Below are 24,045 nucleotides of genomic sequence, written 5' to 3'. Positions count from 1 at the left end.
CACGTCCACACTATACTGTGACCTTTCCGCAAATAGTGGCCATCCCTAATACGCTGTGCCCCTGTGTCATTGGTTGTCTTCATTCAAAAATACGTCTATATGCTTAGCATTCCTTTTTCTGGGACCGTTACCCCTGCCAACATGCCTGTTAGCCGGATGTAGGCTGTATTGGATACAGTATCGGTGACAACATCGGACCAACCAGGAAAATGTGTGCCTGTCGCTGTCTATTAATTGCACAGTGCCAGCGGATAACAAAAAACAAGAATTAGAATTACATGTCTCATCTTTGACTCCCAGTCCATCAAATTCCTTATTGCTGATATTTTTATTTATATATTTATTTAATTTTGTCTCATGATGTTTTTAACAACGGTCAGCAATTTCACTTAGTGAGTTTCTCCTCATGTTACCAGTGGATTTTACCAATGCTAATTAGAAGCAACTAGCACACAGTTGCAAGCAATCATCTACATTTAATTGTAGTGTTTTTTCTGTTTTTAAGATTATTAGTTCAAGCTTTTTTTTTTCTTGCAGGCGTGATTTCAATATTTTGAGTGCAAATAAATAAAGCCAATGATGAGTGTGTCCTGCCCTACAATAGGTAAAATACAGCACTTTGCTGCGATGCTCCCTCTTACTGTAGTGAAATGCGGGCTAACCCTAAAGCAACATTTAAGATGCTAAGCAAATGGTTTGCACTCGTGTAGGATATGCGTATGTCTGGAAGTTGGGTTTTTAAGCCGCTGTACCAGGCCTAGTTATGTTCCCAATGGATACAAATTGTCAAGATTTTGGACAGCTGAAACCTCACATTTCTTTTTATCCATCCATCCATTATCCAAGCGGCTTCTCCTCACTGGAGCCTATCCCAGCTGTCTTCGAGCACTAGGGAGGGTACACCCTGAACTGGTTGTCAGCCAATCGTAGTTTCTTTCTTTCCATTGTGCTTATTTGAGATATCATGGTATTCACAATATCACTGCATTAATCATTATGATCTTGTGCCATTGTAAAATAATTAGTTGCTCTGCTTAAAATTTTGTTTTTGGGTACGCTAAACGTACACACATTTCTTAGGTTGCTCCGACACTCTGTACTTCTTTGTTGCAAAACTGCATATTTGCACCTACTGGGCTGACTGGCCCAAAATTGACAAAATGTTGGATGTAAACACTATAACTGGTATCACATTAAGGCAGCGCGTTCGCCCCAATCAACCAAAAAATAGAGAGTAATAACATGAATTGCAAGACATATTGATCATCGACACTTTCAATACACCTTGCAGCCGGGTCTCTCCCGAGGCTACGACTGTCTGAGCTTAGCTTTGTAATCGATAGGGCAAGAGGAGCCGTCAGGCCACATACAGCCGCCGATGGACCTCTACACAGGTCGCGTCCCAGCTCGCAGTGGTGTCCGTTAGGCTGACACCGCTCACTTCTCACCTCAAGTCCAAAGAGTTTTTATTTTGCGAATTTATTTAAGCATATCACTAAAAATATACAAAAATTATACTAAATTACTAATTATACTAAAAAAAAAAAAAAAAACAACGAAAAACTTGGGTTTCTTGTGATTACTATTACATAGCTGTTTTTATAGCTGCGTTGTCTTAAAGGGTCTTACGGTGTTTCTGACTCAAGTTTAATTTTCCGACTTACGCAAGGAATGTCTGTTAGTAGGTGATACGCAATTTCTAATGGTATGAACACACACAAAAAAAAAAAGTGAATATGTTACTGTCAAAGCAGTGACAAATTGTCAAGGGATGGTTGTGGTATCATATCATCTTTTTTCATTTTATGCCATTGATATAAATAATTAATGCACAGGCTTTTTTCAAGAATGTTGAACATTTGCATTAAAAGTATAATAATAATAAAATGTCTTATATTTAAACTAAATAAGGAAGTTTCAGGCTTGGTTACACAACAACAAAAAAAAGCACTACAACAAATACACAATACATACAACCACGTACTATCTGTAGTGACAGAGTGAAATAAGGTGTTTTTTTCACTTTCAGAATTTCCTCTTTCATCTTCTTGTACTAGACTGGAATGGCTGTTTGGGAAATGAACATATTTTTAGCAATTTTTACTGTCTATGTTAAGTTCGCAATTAGGTTAAATGTGAACGAATGATCACAGGATGTTTTTTTTTTTGTTTTTTTTTATGCCAGCGGTGTATTGTGGCAAGCAGAAAGCGCAATAGTTCTTCCATTGGATGGCAAATCCAACTGTTGCCGTGTGCTCCCTGTAAATACAGTGCTGTGAAGAAGTATTTGCTGATTTCTGTGTTTTTTGCATGTTTATCTCTCACAAAGGTTTCATTTCATCAAACAAATTTTAATATCACACTGAAACTACCCAGAGATATATGAAATGCACTTTCTAGATGATGATTTTATTCATCGAGGGGGGAAAACAAAACAAACCTATCTGGCCTTATGTGAAAAAGTAATTGCCCCCCTTTGTGAAATCACCAAGCAACTGTGACTCACCACAGTTTTGGGAATGCTCAGTTCAATTTCACGGGCAACACCCAACCACCACCTTTGTTGAATCAAGAAATCAATTAAATATAATGTTTTAGACAAAATGAAGTAGTCTGCAAAATTTTATCAACAAATGCATCATGCCACGATCTAAAGAAATTCCAGAAAAAAAATGATTGAAATCAATCAGTCTGGAAAAGGTTACAAAGCTATTTCCAAGGCTGTGAGGCTCCGACAAACTCCTGACAGAGCCATTATTCACAAATGGAAAAACTGGGAACATTGGCAAACCTTCCCAGTAGTGGTCGATCAAAAGAGATTACTTCAAGTGTCGGACGAGGACCCATCCAGGAGGTCACAAAACAACCTTGCAAAGCATCCAAAGGACTGCGGGCCTCGCTGGACTCAGTTGAGGTCAGTGTCCACGACGCCACTTAAGAGAGACAAAGGTCAAAAATGGCATCCATGGGAGGGTTCCCAGGCGAAAAACACTGCTGTCACAAAAGGACGCAATGCTTCGTCTCACATTTGCGAGAAAAGCATCGTGATGATCCTCAAGACTTTTGGAGAAATATTCCGTGAACAGTTTGCTTCCTCAGGACCAGGAAAACTTGCTGTGATTGTCGAAAAAAATTATTCTGCTGTTTACCAGAACATCCTGAAGCAGAACGTCCGGCCATCAATCAACAAGTCCACCCCAGAAGGGCTCAAAAAGAACAAAATGAACATTTTAAAGTCCGGATTTTAGATGTTGTGGTGTGATATCCGACAGGCAGTTTATGCTAGAAAACCCTCCAATATGGGAGTGTTGAAACTAATTTGAAAAACAGAGTGGTCCAAAATCCCCCCACAAAGGTGTGAAAGACTCATCACCAATTATTGCAAACGTTTGATTTCAGTTATTGCTGCTAAAGGTGGCAGAACTCGCTATTATGTAGAGGGGGCAATTACTTTTTCACAAAGGGCCAGATTCGTTCGTATTGTTTTCACCCCTGGGTAAATAAAATCTTCATTTAGAAAATGCATTTTATATATCATTGGGTTGTCTGGGTGTGATATTATAATTGGTTTGATAAAATGAAACCATTGTGAGTGATAAATATGCAAAACAGAAATCAGCAAGGGGTTAAATACTTTTTCACATCAATGTATATCATCTTTGTGTTCAATTAAACAAGCCCAGTTTTCACAGTCTCAGTATTTTTGTAGGCTGGTCTCGCTATCAATTCTAACACTGTACACATGTATTTGTTGCCTGTCGCCAGTCTCTTTAAGTTCCTGACGGGCGTGGCAAATGTGCCGAGCATAATAGTAAACATAGTAAACAAGGAATGAAATAGTACCAAAAGTTCACGAAGGAGGAGAGCTGTTAGGCGATGCGCTTGGTTGTGTCTGCTAGCATTAGCGCTCCTTGACTACCATTAGCACTACTATACACTGCTGCGCCTTATTAATAAATTGTTATAAGCATGTTATAACCCTTTTTTTTTTTTCAAAAGCCGTTCCAGCCGTTGTGTGTGTGTGTGCGTGCATGTGAGGTCCGACTCTCACAGCGGCCAAGCAACGTGGCCGACAGAATGAATGTTGATGTATTGAAACAAATATGCATGTAATTGAGCAATATAGGGAGAAACAAAACGATAAAGTCCATTTCATTCATTAAATGTTATGTCGATACAGTAATTCTCATGATCGGCTTCATTTTGAGCATATTATGATTATTGCAGCAGCAATAATAGCGTTTTGGAGGTTTACGAATGTGAACAATCCGGGCTGATAGAAATGCATGGTAATAAATGATTTGAAATTGTCTTTTTCACAAGAAAAAAAAAAGGGAAAATGCACAGAAACTACTAAAGCATCTCCACTACACCTTTAGTGTGACTTCCTGCTTTACTGGTAGCTTTCACACAATAGTAATTATCACACTTTGAGATTAATACCATGATAAAACTGAAGCGTAAGATTTACATCTTACATCATCAGGTATGGTAAGCCCAATTGTAACCACACTAGAATGGCTGTGATTATTCACATCATGGTAATTTGCTTACTGACATGAGGGCGTTATCATTTCCAGCATCTGCGAAATGACTTTAATTGAGAACACAAACATGCATGACTCCACAACAAGGAAAGTGTCTGAGGTCTGAATTAGCATCCACAGGCAGAGTCGTTGCAATGCTACCGTAGCATGTTTGTAATACACCAGTGAGTATGTCTGTGCATCTGTCAAATATGCTAATTTGCCAGGTGACTGCTCATCAGCTGCCTCCTTAGAGCGTCAGTGTGTGGGCTCACAGGCGTGTGCGCTCTTGCATGCGTGCGTCTTTGTGCGGTTGTGTGAGCTGGACGTGCTACCTCTCTGAGAACACATTCCGCTGTGTGAGTAGCTTGTTAATGGAAGTGTGTGATTACTCTGGATTTGAGCCGACATCTTGATGCGGCTGAGCTCCGATCAGGTGACTGCCTCAGCGGGGCTGAGGCATGCCACTCAAGCTGGAGGGCAGGAAGGTCTTTCCAATTATCCAGAGGGTACTGCTCTCTGCCTATTAGCGCGAAAGTCACAGGCCTTCAGTCTGACTTGAACTTGTTTCTTCACTTCCTCTGAACATTATCACTGGCGCTGTCGTGGCTGCAGACAAAAGTCCCATCTCAACGACAGTATATGAAACAAAGTATTTGTAACACCATTTTACCCAGAAAGAGAGAAGGAAAGAAAAATGGACATCCCCCCTGGTAGGAAGTTGGTCCTTTCATCCGGAAGGGCATTTGTGAGGTGAGAACTGCTGCTAGATGAGCGGGACTGCTCAACAATCTCTGTTCCAAGTCATCTCAAAATTGAGTGATGAAGTTGAGGTCTCGCTGCCCGGCTGTTTGCCTCACTCCCCAATTAAGATTATTGATGCATCTTGAATCGATGCCTAATTCTTTCTATGAAACATTGTTCCTTACTTGTTAATTACTACTTTTCAAGGAATAATTGCAACCATCCATATTACCATCATTAAAACACAGTTCAGATGCATTTAACATTTTTTATATTAAAACATAATGGAAGAGCTGCAGGAATTGGAATGTAACATTTGACAACAGTAATTCCTCATCCGAGAAAAAAGGAAGATGTTTTAATCGCGTATTCAATTTATTGGCAACAAAACAACAGTGTTTGTAATCTGTCTTACAGTATAGCTATTACACTATTCTCTCCAGGGTTGCAAAATGTGGGCAATTTCCAAAGTTGTAAACAAGTTAATGGAAATCTAAAAGAAAAAAATCCAGGCTGAATCAACCAGAGTTTATGCAGTTGAATAGTTCTAAAATCCAGCCTTTTTTTTTTGTGAAAGGAGGGCGGATTATTGATATTGAACCCAACATGCATGTTTTGTTTTGCCCAAATAATTAAATAAATCTGTTCAAATTGCATCCTTTTTTTATTGTAATTTGAGTGAATGTCTTTGCATGACAAAATAAAAATGTGAATACTTTTACTTTGAATATGATTCCTTTTCAAAATTCCCCATCTGAATTCCCCCTCCCCTCCAAAATAGTCCTGTATTGTTTGGAGAAATAATACTTTCTTTAGCTACCTTGCTATTTGACTCGATTACCATTCAGAGTGTGATGATTCTATTCAATTACCGATCATCGGTGCATCAAGTCACACATTACGCACATCAAAACCAAAGTGATGGCACACTTAGTCTCGCCTCAGTAGCAATGAAAAGAGTGATGAGCAAAGTTCTGTCATTGAAAGATTCTCTGCTGAATGTATTAATTTGACTTGATGATTCAGAGTCTGATGTCTGTTGAATTAGCACCAAAAAGTGAGTTTAAATATAGCCTCAGCGCCGACGTTTGAAGCATTTTAATTGAGTGAGAAACTCAATTTGATAGGAGAGAATTAAATGTGACCTTTTCAAGGCACAAGTGAGTCTTGAATGATAAGTTCTCATGAAAGCGCATCCATCAATAGATACGTCCTCCTTCTTGATCTTTTTGTTGCCCCAGATAAGATAACAGTGCTGACAGCATACTGATGAATTACATCTGGTAACACACACAAAAAAAACTAAAGAAAAAAAATTCTTGTCCATACATCAAGAAAACTCTGACTTTCATTGAAGGTTTCATCATGTGTGTGACTGTCAAAGCAGGCACTGGTAGTGTAGTTGTCCACACTGCTGCCTTTCATGCAGACGGTGTTGATTTGAGTCCTGATGAGTGCACCAATTTTCAGCCATTACCGATCTCGAGCTTGGCTGAAAAAAAAAAAAAAAAGGTGGTTTGCATCAGGGAGGGCATCCTGCATAAAAAGTGTCCCTAAGAAATCATACGAGTGGCTTGCTGTGGCCACTCGTGAGAGGGAAAAGCTGGGAGTCTTTCCTTCATCTTCTTCTTTTCGTTCTTTTGTCATTTCGCCATATCAAGAATGCATAGTACGGTCTCCTGAACTCGACGAGTGCGGCCTTCCTTATTCCGTACTCGAAAATGTACTTACGATGAATGCTCGTCTCTTTTGTAATCGGAACGGCTCTGTACTTGTGAACTTCTTGGCATACAAAGTATTTCCATAAGATCATACAAGGAAGAAAAAAACCATTTTCTTTCCTCCACTGTCATATTAGCCATTTTGATAGCAGCACAAAATGCGTGTTGAGATATTTTCAAGAATGTCAATTAGGAAACGACTTTCTTCATTTTTGTCTTCTTCCCCTCCTTTTTCTTCTACGTTAATATCAATGAAACATTTTGATAACATTCTAAACTTTGTGGAAGAGTTTTGAAAATTCACTCTCTGCTATTCCCCAAGTATTCTCTGATATTCGTCTTCGATGGGCTCCACTGACGTGCATTTTTTCTTTTCTTTTTCCAGGCAGAGGGAGCAGGCCCTATTATTGTGTTGGAAGAGAGCCAGCTGTGTCAGGTACGATATGCTACACTAACTCCAGCTTCCTGTCAAATTGCTGCTCAGTCAGGGATGAAGCCTATTCTTGGCTTTAAATGGCCCTTCATCATAAGCAGTGGTCTCCCTGTGAAGAGAAATTTGAAATCAAAATTGTTGCCTGGGAGGTTCTCAGCTAAAATCTGGATCGATATCGAACCACTTTATTGCAAACACATCAACCTGGAGTATTTGTTGGATATTTATATAAACGCTGGAAAAACGCACAATGTTCATGAAAATGTTCCTTAATTGTACGATTGCTGTGATGTTCTTATCAGTGTTCGAGCTGGTTTAGAAATCGATTTAATCGCTGCATTCTTTTTGATGGTGCCCGTTTATATGTTTGCAAAAGCAGACATTTTCCCGCTGCGATGTGGTCGCAGCTGTTTTGAAAAACTACATATAGTATGAACTATAGCTTATCCGAATGCATGACACAAATCACTTGGTTTTATTCCCATTAAGTCACAGTGTATCGCTTTTTAACCGACTGCTTCCGTTGCCTTTTACTTCACAAGTGTTCACGATTTCATCAGACATCACTGCAGCGCGAAATAAACTTCCCACAGCTGAATAATATACATTTGAAATACCTCTCGTTCCCCAAGTGCCCCGTCAGAGAGGGTTCATTCTCGGGCTGACATTGTAACGTGTACGAGGGCATGTCTAATGCCTCACACTCTGCTTTTATCTCCTGCACTGATTCATTCGCTAACAGACAATCAACGTGATCACTGGTCATTGACGGCTGGCGCCATTTTGCATACAGCGATCAATAGCTCAGTCATTCAAATCATATCTGAAAAGCACAATGACACATAAATCCCCTTAATTCTTCACAATTCTAACCATAACGTTTCAGGGTTGTTCCTGCTTGAATTGTGAGTGTGTGTGCGAGATTGGTATATAGTGTATGTGCATTTTATTTCATGAAACCACAACTGTGTCAATCGTAAGATAAATAATGTAACTTTGTTAAACTACTGTGTCAAAAATAACCTTATTTTGGTAAAAAAGAAAAAAAATTTACCTACCCTACCCGCTACTTTGATCCAATCCTTTATTATTCAAAGCATCTTCATTTGTTATTTAGATAAATGTGACAAACAGAACAAAAGTAATGGTGAGATTCACATTAATAAAAACGGCAAAATCTTTCAGTTTGCAACAGCGTACTATAGTTGGAATCAGGAAAGGAAAGTATCAGGTGGTACTTTGCAAAATAATTATGGGTAACACTTGTATTTACAAACTATATGCAAATGATTATTCAACATTGACTTCAGTATTTAGAAAAAAAGTGTAAATAAAACATATGCCATGAAACAAAGCTGTGAAAGTGCAACATAATATCAATAATGCGAGTAAAATGTGTATTTTTAAATAATATATTTTAGTTAAATGTGGTTGTGCTTTTTTCCAATGCCGTCTTCAGAAATACTCTTTAGTGTCAGATATGTTAATGTTACACTTTCTAGCATAGTTTTTGCAGCTCCTGTTGCTCTGGTTTTTTTTTGGCTGGGCTATTAATAGTGAATGTTGCTCTAGGCTGCTTTGCCTGTCTCTTCCCATTTACAAACATTTTTACAAAGTAGTTCGCCGCCATGATCGCTTTTGAATTTACTCATTGTAGTTTCAGACAAAAAGAGCAAAAAGAGTAAAAAAAAAAAAAAGACGTGTCAGTATGTTAAAGTTGTTCCCTCACAAAACAAATTCATTTGGAGTTGTGTTGGAAAATCAGGGTGTAATGGACGAGAACGTACATTTTCCAACATTCACTCTTAAAATGTCAAATGTAAATTCAATTTGATTACGTCTTACTTTCATGGCCCAAATCCTGCCCTTCTCAAATAGTCGGCAGCCCCCCTTGCCCGCATGTGACCTGGGGAAGGTTTTTTTTTAGCACACAATAAAGTGTAATTGCACATCTGCTACAGTAGGTGGCTGGGGTGCGTTTATTTTGATGATGATGATTTTTTTTTATTGAACATATAAACAGAACAGAAATTAATATAGTCATGAGTAAAAGATTTAAAAGGAAAAAGAAAGGGGGGAAAAAAGGAATGTCATAAGCATAGTTTATATGTTCAATCGGGAGTAGGAAAAAGTAGAGAACTTATCTAGTCCTACCCCCTGTTCTCAATGCATTTTTACTTAATTTAGATTTCTAAAACAATAGATAATCTGTGTAAAATGAAATATGTAATGATATCTACATTACACTTGGTGTTGTACATAAAATAAATTTCAGGATTAGGAAATTTACTTACTTATTTTTTAATCATGTGTTTTTGAACATAATAAATGTTTCACAAGTCGCGCATGGTGTGGTGGTACATTCGCCTGATTTGTGTACGGGCAGCGTGGGTTCAGTTCCCACTCAGTGACAATGTCTATGTCTGCCCTGTGACTGGTTGGCGACTAGCCTTTCGCCCGTAATCAGGTGGGATAGGCTCCAGCACCCTCCCGCGATCCTGTACAGGATAAGAGAAGTGGATAATGACATGACATGACAAATGATTCACACCTTTTCAGGTCAGTTTCAAAATTATTCCACAGAATAACACCTCTTATAGGAACACACCTTTGATCGATTAATAATTCTGATTGCCTTTTTTTTTTTTGTATCTTGAAAAGATATTTCTGATGCACCCAGGGGAGACACTTTGAAAAACGCGCATTTATAGAAGTATATATTATTATGAAACTCAAAAACTCGTTCAGCCTCATATGCTTTTGTTCAAAATATGCGCAATGCTTGTTCACACTTAATCATGAAAGAACTAGCAATTACAATTCTCTCCGGAATGGTGGGTTAACATCTGAGAGGTACCAAATGCCAGTCTCATGATAGGATGAAATGAACTAACTATACAGGTCAGTGGTGGGCGGTCAAGGACCTCTGCTGGCCTTACATAATCAGGAAATCATGATTATATTCAAGATAAAAGTTGTTTTCATTATATATATATATATATATATATAAATATATATATATATATATATATATATATATATGCCCTGGGATTGGCTGGCAACCAGTTCATTATTTATTAGATTTTTTTTCATATTCATGCCATATCGTCGTACTTTTAGGTGAGAATTTTTATCCAATTAGAACTCAGCTAGCCTATGTTACCAGGCAGATTTCATCATTTTCCTTTGGAATGAACTGTGCAGGCGTCTGGGGTTGTGTGAGTGAATGGGCAGTTAGTCTTGATAGACAGTTGCGATAGCCAATCAGATCACGAGTTGGTGACAGTTAGCCTTCTCGCAGGCCTCACGTTGATGGTGCGAACATGTCCTGTGATTCGATAATGACTTCTGAGTAAGGGCAGCGCTATTCAAAATCAACAAATCTTCACCAGACAGTCTTATGCAGCGACCGTTTGAAAATCTAAAATATATTTTTGCTTTTGTGGCCGAAAGAGGGAAATGTTTGGGTTTGCTTGCAGATATACTCGCAAGGCCATTTTCAAGTTGGACCTTTCAAGAGGAGCTCGCTTTCGTGAGCCGAGCTCATCCAATACTCAGTAATGTGCAAGTGTGTGTCTGTATATTATTTGTCCAGCCGTGCTGTCATAAATAATGGTATTATGAGGCGGGAGTTACTCAAATCGGACAAATTAGGATTTCACTGCAGGCCCAGGTGTCGAATGTACGGCCTGCCATTGATACAGTAAAGGTGCTTGCTAATACGGCACAGCATCTAACAATACGCTATACAGTAGGATACAAATGGGAGATGCCTCTCATATATGCTTCTCGTACATGTTTCATTCACATAATTATACACTCTACTATACATAATGTCCAGTTTGGATGTGGGATTTCATGAGGTTCATGCCACAAAGGTACCTATATTCTATTTTTCCAAGTTTGTCTGTACAATGGATTTTGAAAAATCAAGGCGATTTGGAGGTCACTCCTGCTGATGTGACCTTTCTCAAACGGAAGTGATGGGGCAATTGAACAGTATATGCTGTAGGTCCCGCAATTTGAGCTATTTGCATAGATGGCACCCTAGTAATTCATCAAGGATATTTCAAAGGGTGCTTTATCATGTCCAGTGGCCAAATTCGTTTTCTCTATGAATACATTCTACAGTGAACTCATACATCTTCTCCACGTGTCATTATGTTATTGAATAGAGCAGTCATCCAGAATAAAATGCAAACACTGCACTTAAATTGTCAAGCTCTATTTTCCTGTGAGTTGTGAGTGATGAGCAGAAAACAGCAGTGACGTATTGGCCTCACTTCATCTGATGGCTGTGATTCATTTAGGAGTGTTAGGAAGTCTGCTCACATTCAAGAAGAAATGTTTGGATCCTCATGGAAATTGTAGGCCGTTAGTCGATTTTTGTAGCTGAATCACAGCCGAATTGAAGTGGGCCATTAAGAGCATAAACCTTGGCGAGTGGCCTCAGTGGGACATTCTTTGTAGTGCAGTGGGAGGTGAAGCGCTGATGAGTGGGGAACGCTGTGTGCCTGTGGGCAGTTTGCATCCCACATTTGCTTTTAACACTCAAACCAGAATGGCTTTAAGTTTGTCAATAGAAAAGCTTTCTTCTTTCAAAAGAAAGAGCTCTATCTGCTTATACAGAATATAATTGTGTCAATATTAAAAAATGAAAAAATAAATCGAAGAAGTTTGAAGACAGACGTAAGTGCATGTTGGTTTATGCCGTGCAGCAGGGCATCTAAGTGAAGAAATGGTGGTAAATTCAAGCACGGAATTATTGGTCTCGTTTGACATCTGAATCACTGCAGGCTTTACCTGTCAGATTCTAGCGGCTGATCTCCAGTCACATTGCGATCAACATGGCAGAAGATCACACGGAGATCGCAGGTGGCAAATGCAAATGGGGGTTTTGTCGAAACTGGGTTGATATTGAGTGATGTTCCTGCATCAGAGCAGCGTCAGCAAAACTGCCACACAGTATGATAACTGCACTCCACTGTGAAAACACAACTTCAAGGTATCAAGCAGAAACCTCAGATGTCCAGATTTGGTCAACAATTTTGGATAAATATAATCGGGTTATTATGAATAAAGGAAATTATAACTACATTACTTTTGGCAAAAGTAGCGGAATCATAGAAGGCAAAATATGGAGTATCAATTCAAAATAATATTAGGCAATACGGACTCCTGGCTCTGAAGTGTCATTTCTTATTATTGATTTTGATTATTAGCTGAAATAACTTTCTATGCCTTCCGTTCGACCACTCTGTGATCAAGCTTCGCAGTCACGATGTGCAAAACTATACCATTCATTTGAATATTTGTATTGTTTGGGCTAAATTGCTCTTTTTGTTCCAAACTTTAAAGTTACTTTAAAACTAGAGCATCTGTCAAGAGGGGCTGAAATTATTTATGTGAGCCAAAAATAAATTGTGAGGTGTCGCACAGGCAGAGCAAGTGTTCCATACATTGGGCCACTCCCATAAGTGATTACTCTCTTTTTCACTCCCACATACTCCTCCTTCCAGACGTATACAGAGCAGCAGCACCCGCGCTGACCTTGTTGCGACTTTTGCACCAAAACACAAGCGGAGGGAAATACCTACAGCTGGCCACCTCTACGATGGTGCACAAACACAGCCCCACACGAGTATGTTCTCGTGCCAAAGAGCACCCAGAGGAACTCCTTTTCATCACAAGTTAAATAATTTTGAGACAGTTCTGCCATTCAGCACATCCACCTCCCTTCCGCTCTCTCCCCACCAATCACACCCTGAGCATAATAAGTGTCTGGAGCAGTCACACCAAGGCACTCAGTGACCCTCTCTGTCATCAGCAACCTAACCCCCACTCCTGTGTCATCGCAAGACCAATTTACTTTATCTTCTCGTCTCCAAACTGCCTTTCTCTGAGACAATGCAGCCGTTTGTTGTTTTGCTTGGATATGACCCCTTGGCCTCCGATGAAGGACATTATGAAAGGATTACATATGTTGGGTCAGAACCTGCTTTCATTAATCACAGTTTGTCATGGAAGATGGTGTTTTGGGGGGAATCAGACAGGAAAAGAGCCATTTTCAGGGTGCTCCATTGTCAGATCACTTGAGATCAGCTGCACGTCTTCAAACGAAATGTCGATGCTCCCGCTGTCCTAGGAGGGTTCGTCTTTCAAGGGACACCTGAAAATGCGCAGTGCAGTGGGTGCTCCCTTTGCGAGGGCGACTGTAATTGAAGTGGAAATGACAAAAAGGACTGTGGAGTCCCGGCTGCCAGGCAGGACTGAGGAATTACAGCGAGAGAGGAGGCAGCCTCCCCCTCCTGGGGGGCTGAATTTTCTCACCTTGACGTGCAATTAGAATGGAAGCATCAGCAAAAGAACTCAATACACCAACACAAGTGAACTTTAATTCTCACATTTTGATGATTTCTGCCAGGGAGGTTTATGCACCAAGTGATTTATATTGTAAAATTGTGTCTCTTTATTTTTGATTAAACCAATTAACATTTCAATTAATGAATTTTCTGAGTGCAACATAATCATGCTGTCTTAAATGCTGCTAAAGGCTAAAAAAATAAGGCTGTCTATTTGCTAATCATGTGAACATGAATTTACCACTTCCCAGAAAGTGTCATCAAATAGTTTTCCAAGGTAATCACGTGCGAGGCCAATGCATTCGTAATGAATTACTCTTGCTCTTGAGCATTGGGGAGAAAACCTAGCAGATAAAATAACAACTTTGAAATTACCCGTCCAACCATTATCCGAGCCGATCATTCTCAGGAGGGTAGCAGGTGAATGGCAAAAGTGCGGGGCCAATCTGAAACAAATAATGAATGAAGTTTACTGTAACTGTTGCAACAGACGAGGTAACCAACCTTCACTGATCACGTTATTTCTCACAATTAGGAAACAGATATCACAAGCAAAGTCTTTGTTTCATGTTAATATCCACTTAATAGTGGTCAGTTGGCTCATTGTTTTAATTATTGCATCGCTCATGGCTTTGGACCTTTAAGAAGGCTTTTGAAGAAGTCGTTTGATTTTGTGATATTTTCAAACACTTTTTGCTCGGTGGGGGATTCACATGATTGCCGACTTGGAAGTACTCAGTTGCCGCCACCTTCATTGCTGTACAATCTTAATCAATGCGAGCCTTAAATTAGCAATATAAGGTAATTTTTTAGGTAGTATTATGTTGACGTGCGTGTGCAGTAGCAATATAGTTCAGAATACAATTTACAAATAGGCGGTGCCTGGGAAGAAGCTGACTTTTGTGAATTCCTGTAAAGTTGCCATTTTGACAGTCTGAGGATTCTGCATGACAGCTACGATAAACCGAGCCAGAAAAAAATTTAACATTGTACGACGTTTACCGGTAGCTAGGGATTGTGAAAAAGGTGTTATTTCATTACAATATTATATATAATGTCTAACGTTACAAATATATACAATATAAACATGTGATGGTTTTGGATCATTCCCCAACGTAAATGAGGACAAATAACAATGTGAATTTAAGATAATGCTTTGGAAATCTGTAAGGAAGCCATTGCACTTTGAGAAAACACATGCAACCATGGGAAGACCATTCAAACCCAGAACCTTTTGAATGTCAGAGTTTCTGGTGTTGGATGGAGTATTGTGTAGAAATGCAAACGGCTTGGTGATAGTGCATCTTGTGTGAGTGTGCGACATAACACGAGAAGTAAAGCTTAACATTACTCCAAATACCGACCACCCGATGCTGAAGATCTTGATTGAGCACCATCGAGCTGGCCAGTGACACGTTGGTCTGTTTTGCCTCAAAAGAGATGCACACCTGAAAGACATGCTCATGATAGAGACAAATTATTTAATTGTGATGAATCCAACGGTAGCTGACCTTTCCCCCTAAGTCAAATAAGCAATCAATGGATGGTTGAATACACTAGACATAATCAAAATCTTCTCAGCCCGGTGAAAATACTGAAAATTAATTAATGTGTCCTATATGAGCACTTGTTCCTGTTGTCAAAGACGATTAAAGCCCGTATCTCACTGAGCGGCGCCAGGTGTCTGCGCCTGTGTAGCGAATGGAGTTTTTCCGTGTTCGCCAACAGTTTTAACGTTTCAGTTTTTCCTGGCGACAAGAACGTCTTGGTGACCGTTTGCGACCTTGAACGGACCCTGATGAAAAATTAACATTCGGGTCATGCGCAAACACTCGCCAACCCTCACCGCTAAATCAGATACAGGCTTAAGTCATTAATCCATTTTCTACCAGAGCTTTGTTCATTTTCCCTTTTGTCACACAAAAATGAAAGAGGTTGGATTGTTGTCCAAGGACTCAATGAAGACTCAATGCCAATTTTCTCCAGAATAAAAATAATAAAATTTGAAGTTGAATATTCTCAAGCATCACTTGATTAAGTGTAAAGTTGTTATTTTATTATGGTTGCAAGCTTTGACTTAGTGGTGCAAGCAAGAAAACAGGTGAATGTATATTTTTTTATTCAACAAAGACGGTCAGAGGCTTCCCAAACAACTTAAATGCAGTATGTGATGCATTGTGGTCATGTTTATGGTTAAGATCCTTTTTTCTTCTACATGTTGGAGTTGGGCTCACCTCAACGCATGGCTTCAGCTCCAGAACCCGTCTTAATTGCCTAGCTGATACCAAATCATGTTATCTTTTAACTGTGCAAGTGTTGCTTTAAAAGTCTTTTACCCACCTTGTGGGTGTTTGATTCACAACTGTAGAAAACATTTGCCCTTGAAACAAGCCAATTTGTTTTAGTTTAGCCATAAAAGCTACTTATAAAAAATGGAAAGTTTGTCATTAACTGCCATTTGAGCATGTTTTATTTTTCAATTTAAATAAATGTTATCACAGAGTATATGACGGCGATAAAAGCGAAAGAAGGACATCAGCTCTGTACTACGATATATGCAGCATCAAGCTGCTGAATTAGCTTCAGATAATTAATCATTTACAACCAATACATCACTGGCACAGATTAGTGCTGCAGTAGCACGTTTTGCCAAATTGGTTTTGTTGCTTTAGCTGGATATTATTATCATAAAAAAAAGTGGAATGCAACAAGCACACATTTATACTAGAGATGAAACAGTATGAAAATTTCATATAATTATCATAACCAAAATGATCATGATTTTTTTTTGTATGATCACAATTTTAACATAAAATTAATGCTCGCATGTGATGCAGAGATGTGGACTCTGCATCTATCCATCGATCGAGGTGAAGGAGGTGTTCCATTTAACTACATTCCCACCCTTCACCTAACATCAAAAGCTGCGGGTGGTGACAGAAAGAACGTGATCACAGATAAAAGCAGCCGCTTAGGACATTTCATAGATGTCACCCTATGGGAGCAAAGTCATGAGACATGCTGGAGAGACTATGGGCTTGATTTACTTAACTCATTCACTACCATTGACGGCTAAAGACGTCATAGTTAATTTTTTTTTTTTTTTTTACTCGGCTGCTAGTGAATGAGTTAATGTACTAATTCTAACTCAAAATGGGTGTACTGATTAAATCAACTTAGATTGCAGTAATTTAATCTGTATTTTAATTGGCAACTGCTGCAAAATAGACAGCCCTACAAATGTGGGTTGTGTGCTTTAGGCAACTCTGATGGTTGGATGTATTTGGATGAGTTCTAAAAAAAATAAAAGCCAAAACAAATGGAATTGGCAACACAATGACAGCGGCGATTACAATTTTCAATTGGTGTGCGCTGCGAACAAGTGCTTTCATAATATTGTGACAGCACAATTTGTCAAATTTCAGAACAACTTGATTACAGAAACATTTTCAGAAATGGCTCACGAAAGATTTGCTTGTTTGTTTTTTTTTCTCACTTGATCGGGAGGGCGGTGTATTCAAGTTATTATATTTATTCTTTTCCCCACAACTTGACCCTTTAAGGACGGGATGAGCAAACTTTTGGATTGGCGGGCCGCAATGGGTTCTAAAATTTGACAGAGGGGCCGGACCAGGAGCAGATGGATGTAGTATTTTGGTAACCTCACCTCATCTGAGAAAAAAAATACATTTAATCTTAAAAGAAAGTGAACAGAAGCATTACAACAAAATATATGTCTTTGGCACACCACAGTAGTTAGAAAATAAAACATTAACAAGGTTTATTCATTTAAATTTTTCCAAGTTCGGCGGGCCGGATTAAAACGTTAAACGGGCCGCATGTGGCCCTCGGGCCATTGTTTGCCCACAGTTGCTTTAAGGCAAACTAACGACATACGGTTGCATTAAACACTGGACATCATTCACCATATAGTGGAAATATTTTCCCCTTGAGATTGAGACACTCAAGATTACAGTTTTTGGGCGGTACAGACACTCTGAAGTTGAGTTCAAGAGTGCAGTCGTCACTCATCCCGAAGTGTAAAGTTCCCTCTTCTGCTCCAAAGTGTTGACGTTCCTCATATGTGAGTAAGCTATGGTGACAACTTTTCTGGGAATAAGTGGGCTGCCTTCCTACCCACTAAACAACAAATGTTTGCTCCACCGAAGACATTTAATAGCTTGGGGTAGGCTCCCGTATTCCCTGTGACAGCCGAAATTTCTCTTGGTTGATCCTTGGTGTATTTCAGCAAACCTTAAAAACAATTCATCTTTCTTTCTGAATACAATAAAAAAGGATTTAGGTCAGTTGTTTTCGAGCCTTCATAAGGATATTAAGAACACGATAATGCGCTGTAAAGGCAGTATGTTCATTTCAAATCTTGTCAATTTGATCCATGTTTTTTGTGACTCATTTGTAGCAAAGATTCTGGTTGATGTTCATCTCGGTGTGACTGATTGATATGCAAAATGACATAAATCCTGTCTTGTCTTTTTTTTCCAATCCATCTGTCTGACAGACGCATAGATTCAGGAGCTCCTCAACTGTGTTTTATTGAAGCGCCTGTCAACAGTAAGCAGCGCAGCACCCATGAAGGCTTTTTGCATATTCACTTTGATGTCACCAATATGTCAAGGTGAGTCCAAGCCCCAAGGCAGCCACATGTTCTGACATCCTGAGCTGCTAATGAGCCAGACACACTTTGGTTAACAACAAACGTGCGTTTCTACTTTTGTATTTCCTTGTTTGTTCACTTTGGAGCAAATCCCTCCTTAGTTGAATTCATAAGAGCACTGTGACCCTCCTCCATATCGACTGACCGTATATATAGCAAACATTGAAATAAGAGTGAAATGAATCCTATTTCTAGTCAGTACTGTTCAGTGTCCGTCAGAATTGACTCTCTTTCCCACATCCATGGTGTGTTTATGTGTGTTTTGAATTACAAAGCATTGGCACTCAGTACTACTCCAGCATGCGCCTGGCAAGCTATTAGGCTCCGCTACAGCAATGCAATTTATCCTCTTGTGATATTTAATGGAGCAATAAGAATCTCCATATCAAAATGAATACCAGGTTAAGAAAAAGGCAGGTGGTCTATTCTTTTTGAACTTCAGGAATATTCTTGTTATTGATATTATGACTTAAAAATCTGAATTGTTCTTATTAGGGATATTGGGAATTTTCGAAGGCTACCTGAAACCGGTCTCCGTTGGCAGTTACTTGCATACGCTTGCAGCCTATTATGTGATATCAGTTATATGTATGAAGTTCATTATAGCAATTTGTAAAATAATCTTTCATTCATTCATCCATGCTTCCATTTTCTCTATGACTTTTTCCCATTAGGGTAAGATGGAGGCAAAGCCAGATGGCGTTTTGTGTTTGTTTGGTTTGCATTTTTTTGTACAAGATTGCATCAAATTGGAGGTTCCTTTAGCTGTAGGAGAGGGACATGTGTACTAGTAACAACATAGTTCTGGCTCTTATTAGAAGAGAGTGTTCTCAAAAAAGTACCCATTGATTGTTTGAATTGCATGTTCTTTTCCTCCACTCTGGCAGTGAGCCATTAATCTGATCAAATCTAATTGTCCATTTAGAGCACTCCAGCTTGATGGGTGTTGCTAATTGGTCCCACATTAACAACCACAATTACGACTGCGGCCACAAGATAATGTGTTTTACCGCACTGTCTCCAACCAACCATTCCCCACCCCCCACCACGAAAACGTGTTCTTTGGCTCCTTTTTATCCCACCGCGTTTAGGTGCCAAATCAAGATCGAAGCACGATATATATATATATATATATATATATATATATATATAATCTCGTTGCACACTTGAGTACAATGACAATAAAGGGATTTCTATTCTATTCCTATATGTGGCAGAAGTGTGGCAACATTACTTACATTTCCTTTTGCTGCAGATAATTTTGGAATGAACCAATGTTGATGTAAATGGCTGATGATGATGATAAATAAAGCCCACCTGTGTGTAATCTAGTCTCAGTTTCAATGCACATTCTTTGTGATGATCTCAGAGGACTGGTAAAAGAATGTTGGGGAGCAAAGAGCATAATGAAGACACACCAGGAAGGTTAAGGATACAATTGCAGAGAAAGCAGGATTATGATGTAAAAAGATTTCAGAAGTTTTAAACGTCTCGCGAAGCACTGTTCCATCAATCATATTGAAACTCCAAAAACACCTGATTCAAATAATGACGATCGTCAGGATATGTCTCTCCACGAACCGGAGTTCCCTACTCCTGTTCTAAACTTTCAGCCCAAACAAGGGCCCTCCCTCAGTCCACCATAAATTAAATTTCTCATTTTGTGGATAATGACTCTCATTGTGTTTCATTGGAATCTTAAAGCTTTAGGAATGTGTCCCCTTTCATGAAATCTTGTCTACAACACTCATAATTCTTTTGTTTGTGATTTACTACTGTAATATACAGCAGCAGCAGCAGATAATGCTGCAGCTGCGTCACTGTCTTTTCTTATCGCTCAGTTGTAGGCAGTCATAAATTAAAGCCTTTGTGTATTGTAGTGGGAAAAGGATGATATATATATAAATAAAACGTGCTAAATAATGTAATATAATCCCATAAAAGCACTTCAAAACATACACAACTGCCATTGCATGAATAACACGCATTAATGAAATTATTATTCACTTATTTTGGAAGAATGAACAAACTGACCACGATGACATTTTGTATAAACTCTTTAAATGTGGCTGGTCTGTATACATCTGCTCTATATACTCTAGCCTCTTTTTTTCACAGAGATTCTGCAAATTTTCCGGATCAGAACTCTTACTGTTGATCTGGCATTTATCCGCCCATTCATTTTCTATAAAACCGACAACGTTTTCATAATAAGATGCCAATTTATTACGTTGGTAAAAACTTACTGAAAAGGTTTGATCCAGCCAGTGCAGGCGTGATGTCAGTGGCCCAACGGTGTCGTCTTCGGACGATGACGAGCTGTTGGTAAGTATTTGTAGCTCCGTTTTTATTTCATTAAAGGATTCTCACAGTTCAAAAAAAGGTGAGGTCATAGTCGTGTTTAACGCAGAAAACGCACGCAAACCAGGCCTCGTAATTTGATCGAGCTTGTCGACATGATTCAAGTCCGATTGTGTTATGCTGCCAGCTAGTTTATATCAAAAGATGTGACGAGAGTTTTATCGTCTTCTAAACATATTTTATTGATTGAGAGTGTCATTGTCCTCATGATTTTCTGGTAGATATGTTAATTATTCACAAGTACAGTATACAATGCTTGTAGGAAGGAGTATTATTTCAAGAAGTAGTGTGTTGCATATACTTGAATATTTCTTGCTTGTATGCATAAATGAAATCTAGAAATGTTATGAAATGTCACTGTGTGTTTCATACATAGATTATAGTTAATGAATATTTAATTCTAGGCCAGTGTCTGTCCCAATGAGAAGTTAGCAGTGCAGCAGGATTCAATGAACCATTTCCAATGTGTACTTGTGATCATATGTCAAACCAACTCTTTTCATTTTCTTTTGTAGCATCTACATTTTCTCAGCAAATCAGCCCAGCTCCAGCAATATCATCCAGATATCTGTTCAGCATATCCAATGCCATGCTTGCATCTCGACTTCCCCATTCAAAAAGCCCTTGGTGTTAAATGGTCCAACTGAGGTCAAGGTCAAGTCTCATTCATGCCTGTCAACACTGTATGTCCATCTCCAACTCCGCCTCAGCGGCTACTCTGAAAATATGATAGTATGGAAAAAGAAATGTGTAAATATTGTGATGTGATCATGTAATAAAATTATGAATTTTAATATCAGCAACAAAAAAATAAATAAATCTCTGGTAAACTGGCCCTGACTTTATTCTCGAGACATATTCACTAGATTCTGTTTATTTAGTGAACACTAATTGGGAAGTATTTTTAATTACAGTCATTATTTAATATCCATCACACTGCTCGCAGTTTATGCTCAAGTAGCTTCATTCGTCTCACAATCCCAAAAGTCCGTACTTCCTTTGGTCGCCCCTCTTTTCAGTTTTCTGCTGCAGAAGACTGGAAGTATCTGTAGCGGAACATAAAACTCAGTTCCTTTCATTTCTTTTTCTGCTTTTACAAACCGTTGTTCAAGAACGCTTCACATGCTTTTTAGCCATCCACTTTAAACGTTCATAGCTGTATTTATTGTGTATTGTATTTTTGATGTTTTATGTCCGATATGGCTTTATTGTTTTGCTCTTATGACTTTCATGAAACTGCCTTTTAACTGCCTCTTGGCCCGGTTGTCACTGGAATGGGAAATGGTTTTGAACTCACCTACCTGGTCAAACCTACACGGTTAAATTAAGGTTACATGAATACATATATATATATATATATATTTTTTTTTTTTTTTTTTTTAATGTGATATTGTGACAGCTCTAGGTGAATGAATAATACTCCTTCCTACAAGCATAGTATACTGTACTTGTGAATAATTTACATATCTACCACAAAATCATCTTATTTTTTCCACATTTTATTATCAATATTATTATTATCATTATTATTATTATGAAAAGACATAAATTTTTTTCACAACCTCCCCATATTAGCTGAAGTAGCCTCATATCTTTTTGAATATGATGCCACGCTTGTGGCACACCTATCTTTGGACAGTTTTGCCTAATCCACCTTTGCAGCACCTCAAAATTTCCATCATGTTGGATGGGGAGCGTGGATGCGCAGCCATTTTCAGAGTTGGTCGATCGGATTCAAGTCTGGGCATTCACAGAGTTGTCCTGAAGCCTGAATTTTTGGTTTGCTGCCAAAGGCTGTGATTACGTATATACATGTGATATATTATTATTTTTTTTATTATTATTTTTGTGCATTTGCAAAAAAAAAAAAAAAAACTTTTCACGTTGTCATTGTTTTGTTGTGTTTGGAATTTTGAGAAAAATTGCAACCCTGTATTGGATTTTGAGGTCTACTACTTGTAGAGTCAGCATTACTTTTTCAATACTTTTCTTTTTTTTTAAATATTCTAAAAAGTAGCTGTATTTATCATTTAGTCAAGCCCCACCAAACTCCCCGCTCCCAAGCTTCCTGGTTCTCTACTTCTTGGTGCATCTATTTTTTCTTTGCCCAATTAGATGTCAATACAATGAGCACTTAAGCAAATACCAATTAGCCTAATTAACATATAGACAGATTCCCAGTTACCTCTTAACATTGCCTCTATGGGGATTTTAATTAGATGTTTAATGAGAGACACTTGACAGTTTTCAACTCAAGCTTGTAATTGTCTCTATGGTTGGGGTCAAAATAACATTGAGCTTTTGTTGTTATTTTGTTGTGTGTTTTACTATAGGGCTGCATGGCAAAGGATTGTATTTTGCCGTTTGTGTGCAAGTCCTTTTTTATGCCCCTGGCCTTGCACACTTTTCATCTACACACTGACTTCTGACATACCAATACATGTAACCTAGCAATGACTATAAAGTTTTCCTGAGTCTGAACAATCTATTAAATTCACTCATCCATTGAGATCTAGGAGGAAAATAAAAGACATTTATAATGTGAAAATGCCATACGTGTTGGTCTTTTGATGGCGAGCATGTTGAAGTCATTTCCTCAGAATTCCGTGCTTAGGGACTGAATACATGTTTGGAGGTCATGTTTGGTCGTGTCACAGACCAGATGGAATCACCATTGTGTCATCACGGTGACTGTCGTTCTTGTAATAGTAAGCTTGTCTGTTAATACGGTAAACGGGAATGCGGAATTGCTATTTGCAATTGTAGGAAAAAAAGTCAACTGCCGCTGATATTCTTTGCAAAGAAATACCACAGCTAAAACACTTTAAGAGCCAATTCCCAGAGCCTCTTTGATCATCTTGAGAAAATATTTTTCATTCAGTCTGTCTATGAACATACATGAACAACATTTGATAGCTTTTCTGATGTTGCTTACGTTTGGAGAGTCTAGCGACATGTTGTAATCGAATCCAAGTTTCACCTTCACGTGGTGCTAAGACTTACTAGCCTCTGCACAGAGAAAACATTCTTAAAGACCTTGTGTGACGTAAACCTGGCCAACCATCTTTTCAATAGTACTAACAGCTAAAACTATTTTAAGTATACTTTCATAATTTTTTTTCAACGCCACCCACCCAGATTCTTTATGGCAACACGCTTTACAGGGAAAATGCTTATGTTCATTATTCTCCGGTAATCTTCAACAAGTGACGTCATTTCAAGC

At 38.6% G+C, this 24,045-nt stretch overlaps 1 protein-coding gene across 1 annotated transcript in view; it reads left to right on the top strand.

The window, feature by feature from the left end:
- Window positions 1-24,045, top strand: part of LOC148340682 (beta-1,3-galactosyltransferase 1-like) — a 70,530-nt gene that overhangs the window by 28,472 nt on the left and 18,013 nt on the right. The window contains exons 2-3 of the mRNA XM_088289562.1: window positions 7,377-7,427; window positions 18,306-18,422. The gene's annotated coding sequence lies outside the window, so the exon portion shown is untranslated. The remainder of the gene's footprint in view (window positions 1-7,376; window positions 7,428-18,305; window positions 18,423-24,045) is intronic.

This window comes from Idiotropiscis lumnitzeri, chromosome 3 (genome assembly GCF_059441095.1).
Source record: "Idiotropiscis lumnitzeri isolate Australia: NSW breed Sydney's pygmy pipehorse chromosome 3, RoL_Ilum_1.0, whole genome shotgun sequence".
NCBI lineage: Eukaryota > Metazoa > Chordata > Actinopteri > Syngnathiformes > Syngnathidae > Idiotropiscis > Idiotropiscis lumnitzeri.
This window is presented reverse-complemented; position numbering and strand designations above follow the sequence as displayed.